Here is an 8,206-nt window from a genome sequence, read left to right on the forward strand (position 1 = left end):
TGCATGAAATGGTTTGGTCCTGCCTTAAGGACATTTTTTATGGTGGCTTTTAATCTTGCATCAAATAATGAACTGCATACTGTAGGCAGACTTGCATGTACAAATCACCAGCAGTAAATATTGTGCCACTACTAGTATTGAACTACAAGAAGCAAGACAGTGAGCCCTCAGGGATCACCGATCCAGCTGCTCTTTGGGTGTTTGACAGCCTTTCTGCAAAATCCATTGTATGCGGTTCCTGGCTGTTGGGTGACCACACCTGGTACACAATGTTCCTTGGCCAGAGCCGGAACATTCAGTGTCTCTGTCTGCATGGGGCTGGCACCTTGATTGGCCTTCTTCCTCTCCCTCCTTTCCCTCTGTGCCTTCCTTTTCTGGTTGTGTTTATTCCATGCCCATCACTTCTGTTGGCTGGCTGTATATCGACCTCACACTGTTCCCCTGTCATAACCTCCAAAAGTTCAGCACTTTTCTCTTCCTCCTGCTCATTGTCAGAGGATGAGCTTCCCTCTTCCTCACCAGATGTCCTGGAGTTCTACTCAATCTCCTCCTCCTCCATGTTGGGTTCCTCCACTTCCTCTTAGTGAGCGTTGGGGCCTGGCCCGTCCTGTTCCTGCCCTGGGCCTTCCTCTTGGTCAATGTTATTGGGCTGTTCTCCTTCCGGCTGTCCTATGGTTGTGCTTGTTGTTGGGTCTCTGGTCTCCTCTCCATCTTCCTCCCTTGGCCTCTGTTCTGGCTGTGCCCCTTGTCCTATTAGGAAAGACATTCTCTGTATCTATGACCCTCCTGGCCACACTGGTTGCATTTCCTATCCTGGGTGCATGTTCTGGTATCGTGCTCTCCTCCACAATTTTTGCATCTCAGCACCGTTTCCATTGTAAAATATTGGTCCCCTATTGTTTCTTAAGAACATTTTACTAGGTATAAGTCTTACCCCTCCAATGGATGTTGGGTCTAGGTGGAGTCTCACCAGCCATTTCCTGGCTCATTCCTTGCCATATCTACTCCACCTTGTGGAGATGTCATAGTCGGACGTATGTTAGTGTGTCCAGTAATAGACGGCTTTGTCTTTGGTCTGCGTACACGCGTACACGCGTACACGCGAAAAGCATGATGGGAAGTAGCTTAACAATTATGTTTAGCTAAACGGAACATTTCCGATAGGCTAGATAAAAACAGGACTCTTAAGTTTTTTCAAAAGTTCAAAAACAGTTTCAAAAACAAGCATTGTTACATTTACATTTAGCAGACGCTCTTATCCAGAGCGACTTACAGTAAGTACATGGACATTACCCCCGAGGCAAGTAGGGTGAAGAGCCTTGCCCAAGGACACAATGTCATTTAGCACAGCCCGAAATCGAACAGGCAACCTTCTGAGTAATGGCCTGATTCCTTAACCGCTCAGCGACTCCATCTGATTGTTAAAGGTGCACGTGTGTGCGAGTGTGTGTGTGTGTGTGTGTGTGCGTGTGTGTGTGTGAAAGTAAGTCGTCGTTATAATGCAGACCAGGTGAATGAGTGCATGAATTTGAATAAATACCATATCAAAAGGCCAGTGAAGCAACAGGGCAGAAAACACCTTCCGCAATTACAAGCTGCTTTGCACGCGCCAGAGGTTTACTACAGAGCTGTGTAAACACAACAAGATGATCACTCGAACAAACCGGCAGTGTTCACTCACAGCAGACTGAACTGGCCTTCGCCCTTAAAGAATACTGATACAGCATTGTGTCAATGACATTTATTTTTGGCATCCACTATCAGAGAGAGAGAGAGAGAGAGAGAGAGAGAGAGAGAGAGAGAGAGAGAGAGAGAGAGAGAGAGAGAGAGAGAGAGAGAGAGAGAGAGGGCGAGTAAGAGAGATGGCGAGGAAGCGAGAGAGAGAGAGAGAGAGAGAGAGAGAGAGAGAGAGAGGACAACGATGGAGCGCAGGAGTGTATTAATAATGAATGCACAGCTCATTTGTATGTAAATGTGCCCAGACAGCGTGGCAGTCCAGTTCGGCTAGGCCTCATGAATAACGCATGAAGAAGAAGCCAACCAACCTGCACGGCAGAAGAAATAACTTGCGAGGATGGATCTTGTCCTAAAACGTTTCAGCACTGTTACTTTCCCGCCATTTGCGCTGCACACCTTAAATGAATGGGGTCATAATAAAATCACCAGACCTTCAATATCCTGTCTCGTATAAAAGTTATAATCTTTACCATTTCAGTTCCAGGTTCCAGGTGCGTTGTTTGTGTTCTTGCCTATAAGCCATTAGGAAAAGGCTAATACTTCTTTCTTCCGAACAAATCTGTTCTAAGATATTATTATTCTTATGTAGAGCAATATTTGCCTGTTTAGAAGATATAGTGTCAGACGTACTCACTTAACCCTAGACCCCCTAACCTGCTTTGATGAGAAAGTGACTCACGTGACCCTATACCCACAGGATCCCCCCCTCCCCCCCCCCCTCCGTTCTTCAAACCTCCAGCAGATGCCACTGTCTAACTTATTTTCACCAGACGTGACTTGTGGTTGAATCAGACCTTATCGAATATATAAGTTGTGATTCATTTACCAGTGAAAGGTGAAAGAACGTTTACGGTATTTGTCTTTTAAAGCATCAAGATTTTTCCCACCCGTCACAATCAATGGACAAATAGTCTAGCTACATCGTGTCCATTATGCGAACACACACAGCAGCGAGCGCACTATTATTCATTCATATATATATTTATTTAAAAAATAAACGTTTATAAAAAAATATATAGAAAAATAGGCAGCTAATACTACGCAGGCTTCTATACGGAAAGATTACACGAGGCAAAGTATGAAGAATTTACATTACATTTTGTCTATTGAAAGGACTCAAGCCAATTTGATATCGAGATACTGTATTACTGTATAAGGTTTTTACAATAAATGTGTAGGCCTACATTCATAGTTTTTAATTTTTTACTTAGATTACGGCATTCTATAAAATTGTTAACCAGTAGGTCTAATGCAAGGATAATAAAGGTTTTGGTTTAAAATTGTGCCAGAATAAGGATTGTGTATGGTTTATGATAAACATAAGTTATATTTGTAGCCTATACGTTAATTTGATAATACAAGTTGTTACTATTGTTTCCGTACCTAAAAGTAGGCAACCCACTGAAAAAGCCGTTGTACATATCGTTGTTAAATATACACTCCTCTTTCCCCATCCAACTTTTCTGTACATTTTCATGCGACTTGAATGAAAATATTCCTGGCGTCGTATGCAAATGTATGCTGACGTACAAGATCATGTGGTTTTTGTCGTAGATCCCCCTATGAACGCCGACTTTTTCTACTGTACTGTTGTCTTTAGGTTATGCCAGAATCTTTAGAATTACCAGCGCTATATGCGCGTCACCGCAGACAACTAATATTGGGAATCTACCGCTAGTTTCACCATCTCAGCCTCTAAAGACATTACTAGGCAGGTAAGACCGCATACAGTTTACTCTATTTCAACTCCGGTAGAAGATTTTGACCAAACTAAAGAGAAAACTCAAGTTAAAACCGATTGGTAGCGAGCTAGACTATAGCCGCCTTTTCCCAGCTCGTGTGTCGTGTTCTATCTACGTCCCTTCCATGACAACGCGCGCTGACACTGTCAGCTAGAATCACCTTGCCATCAAATCATTCTTTGTTTAAACAGATATGATACACTTTGTTACAAGATATACATGCCAACTTGAGGTTAAAGTTTGAATGAATTTTTATGTTCCTCAATGGTCATTTAGTTTGCAGCTAACTTTCACCGTTCTTAGAAACCAAAGCAGCCAAGTACCTGGTATTTTGCGTACAGTGTAGTTAGCTGGTGTAGCTAGCTCGACACAGTTCACTTCTGAAGTTTGACTATTATGCTCGTTCCCTGGAATCCTGTTCAGAAAATATGTCGAATCTCTTGCCTGCTTAACGAAGAATTTAGGAATTGTCCTACTTAGCAGGGCAGTGCCCCTCAACTCTCCGTCCCTGACGTTGGTGTTTGCTGTATGGCTTGTTTACCATCTTGACAAATTGAATTAGGCATTAGCTTGCTATAGGTAACATTAGGCATGCTGTTACATCTTAACTAGCAAGGAAACTAGTGCGCCTGCCTAAGATTTCATTTGTGCATGCAGTTTTCAGTGTACAAATAAGTGGTATGTAAACATTAAAACTAATAACGATAAATCATGGCCAGCTAGCAACCATGTTTCACTTTGCTCAAATATTTTTACACAGCTGTCTTACGATGCATCGCGCTATTATAGCTAACGTAAGGTTATTTACCAAGCAATGCTGATAATAATAATAACGTTATTACGAACGGTAAGTTTTCAAGCTAGCAGTGGTGTGCCTTTAGTGGGCTCTTTCTGTGGCTTGTGGTTCGGCTAGCTAGCTAGCTGCCACGAGCTAAATGGTTCAATCGGGGTAGCAACCGCAGCCAGACAGCCAAGATAGGTTAACTGAGGTGACGCCTTGAACTGTACTGTAACATACTATGGTAGATCGTATACCGTCTATCGCGCCACTGCTTTGCCCGGTGACAGCGCCCGGTAGATACACCAGTACATTTCCATATACATCCGCATCTGAGACAAGGATGTGCTTTACACAAAGTGATTTTAATTTTTAAATGTAGCTAATTGTATGTTGATATTAGGGTAAACAAAGCTACCTAGAGTTTGACCTAGATTGACCTAGAATCAAACGGCGGCTCTGAGAAACGTCTCCCGATTTTCGATCATTCTGTAAAAGCCAGCTGTTGCCACCGTCCACTCCTCGTTGACTTTCAACAACCTGGATCGCCTCCCCGATGTTTTTGCAGACACCGCGCTATTTATCACAGGGACGTGGTCTGGCGACGTTCGCCCTCGACCCCAGGAAGTGCTCTTGCGATTTGTTGTCTTGTGTTCCTCCTGGCAACAACCATACGAAACACGTTACGATTTAAGGGCTATTTTCGTCATTCTGCTTACTTGCCTGTACAAAACAGTAAATTAATTGTCAATGACAAGAGCTATACCTAGTGAATAAATCTCCACCCAGCATTCATGTCTGAGTAGGAAGGTATAGGCATATTTGGGATGGCATATATGATGCGTGACATTATTGTAACAAGAGTTTGCAGGGTGAGGGGCGAGGGAGACACACCTGTTTAAACCTCCACTGGTCTAGTTGTGCTGTAGCTTGTCAAACTCTGGTCGGTGCTGTGTGTGTGTGTGTGTGTGTGTGTGCGTGGAGGGGGGGGGGAGTGTGTGGGAGTGTGTGTGACGTCAGAGACCAGGCAGAAATTCTCTGTGATGACTCAGGGTAGTAGGCATAGGGCAGTTAGAGCAAAACAAGTGTCACTCTCAGGACATACAGTGCCCTCCAAAAGTATTGGAACAGTGAGGCCAATTCCTTTATTTTTGCTGTAGACTGAAAACATTTGGGCTTGACATCAAACGATGAATGTGAAACCAGAGATCAACGTTTCAGCTTTTATTTCCAGGTATTTACATCAGGATCTGATGCACAAATTAGAAAATATCACCTTTTTGTTCGAACCCACCCATTTGTCACGTGAGCAAAAGTATTGGAACATATGACTGACAGGTGTGTTTTGTTGCCCAGGTGTGTCCTATTACATACATTATTCAATCAATAAATACCACTGAATGTCTACACTCAGGTTCAGATTGGGTAAGATAGGTTTTGTCTATGCAGACTGTATTCAGAGGTGAAAACAACATGAAAACCGGAGCGCTGTCTTTGGGTGAAAAACAAGCAATTGTGAGTCTTAGAGAAGATGGAAAATCAATCAGAGCCATTGCAGAAACATTGGCCATAGCCAGTACAACCATTTGGAATGTCCTGAAGAAGAAGAAAACTACTGGTGTACTAAGTAACAGACGTCGAACAGGTAGACCAAGGAAAACATCAGCAGTTGATGACAGAAACATTGTGAGAGCTGTAAAGAAAGACCCTAAAACAACTGTTAGTGAGATCAGCAACAACCTCCAGATGGCAGGAGTGAAGGTATCACTATCTACTGTTCGCAGAAGACTTCATGAACAAAAGTACAAGGGCTACACCAGAAGATGCAAACCACTCATTAGCAAGAAGAATAGGAAGGCCAGGCTGGAATTTGCCAAAAAGTACAGAGATGAACCTCAAAAATTCTGGGACAAAGTTTTATGGACTGATGAGACAAAGATTAACTTTTACCAAAGTGATGGAAAGGCTAAAGTTTGGAGAAAGAAAGGAACTGCTCATGATCCCAAACACACAAGCTCATCTGTGAAACACGGTGGAGGTAATGTCATGGCTTGGGCTTGCATGGCTTCTTCTAGGACGGGCTCATTAATCTTCATTGAGGATGTAACACATGATGGCAGCAGCAAAATGAACTCGGAAGTCTACAGAAACATTTTGTCTGCCAATTTAAGGAAAGATGCAACCAAACTGATTGGCAGAGCCTTCATCATGCAGCAAGATAACGACCCAAAACACACTGCCAAAACAACAAAGGAGTTCATCAGGGGCAAGAAATGGAAGGTATTAGACTGGCCAAGTCAATCTCCAGACTTAAACCCTATAGAGCATGCATTTTACCTGCTTAAGAGGAGACTGAAGGGAGGAACCCCACAAAACAAACAACAACTGAAAGAGGCTGCAGTGAAAGCCTGGGAAAGCATCAAAAAGGAAGAATGCAAAAGTTTGGTGACGTCAATGGGTCACAGACTTGCTGCAGTTATTGAAAGCAAAGGATTTGCAACTAAATATTAAGTCTTATTCACTTAAATATGTTTTAAGTATATCTGTTCCAATACTTTTGCTCACATGACAAATGGGTGGATTCAAACAAAATGTGATATTTTCTTAGTTGTGCATCAGATCCTGATGTAAATACCTGGAAATAAAAGCTGAAACGTTGATCTCTGGTCTCACGTTCATTATTTGATGTCAAGCCCAAATGTTTTCAGTCTACAGCAAAAATAAAGGAATTCGCCTCACTGTTCCAATACTGTACATGCTCATACACACACATCACACGCGCATTCAGCATTCATTCATCGTCTACATGCACAGACCCACCCACCCACCCATACACAGTCATCACACACACACCCTCATCACATACTTTACATGCACATAATCTACAAACACATCACACACACACGTCATGGCGTGCACACAACACACGCAAACATTTACATTTAGTCATTTAGCAGACGCTCTTATCCAGAGCGACTTACAGTTAGTACAGGGACATTCTCCCCGAGGCAAGTACACAAACTCATTATGTACGGCCGGGAATCGAACCAACAACCTTCTGATTAATAGTCCGACTCCCTAACCGCGCAGCCATCTGACCCCACAGCAATGTTTGTTGTTGACATACGCGTGGTACCACCTCAGTAGAGTTCAGGTCAGAGCAACTCTGGGTCTCTGCGAAGCCCTTGTCAAAAGGGCTAAAGTTTGATTACAACCGCCCACATCTCGCCCAGGATCGACATCTCGGGTTCAGGGAGGAAACGGCGTCGGTTGTGGCAGAGAGCTTCTGCTTATCTACCACACACTCTCAGTACCAGGTTTGAGATGTGTGGCGTTTTCGGCAGTGTTTTCCCGTCGGACTACACAAACACCAGAGCTACTTAATGTAAAGTGTAATCAAATGAGGTTTAGCAACCTGAGAGAGCGTTGTGGGACGTTTGCCTCTCCAGGCTACTGGGAAGTTTGGAAGCCCGGCAGAGAAATCGGGTGCTTCTCATTGGTCCTCTTGCCCAGGATCAAGGAATTCTCTCATCTGCATCTTATTAGAATGTCCTGCTTGCATAATTCCTGGTTAATGCGAGCGCCGCAGAGCTGCTTTGGCAAGCCAGCCCCTTGTGCCAGAATCGAAATGTGCAAGTCATGTGGGGTAAATACGAACAATGTGTGCCAACGGATCACAAGTATTACCATGCACCCCGCCACACACACACACACACACGCATGCACACACACACACCTACATATAAATACACAACATAAACAATTGAACATATGTTTACACTTATGTAACAATACACACACGCATTTACACACATTCATACACATACAGTGTATACACACATGTACACACACTCACACACAACAGCACTGCCTCTGAGCTTGTGCTGTTTAGTCAGATTCTGCAGCAGGCTTGGTCTCTTACCCAACTTCGCCAGGCTGGCTCTAATTG

Source organism: Hypomesus transpacificus, chromosome 4 (genome assembly GCF_021917145.1).
Source record: "Hypomesus transpacificus isolate Combined female chromosome 4, fHypTra1, whole genome shotgun sequence".
NCBI classification, from domain to species: Eukaryota; Metazoa; Chordata; class Actinopteri; order Osmeriformes; family Osmeridae; genus Hypomesus; species Hypomesus transpacificus.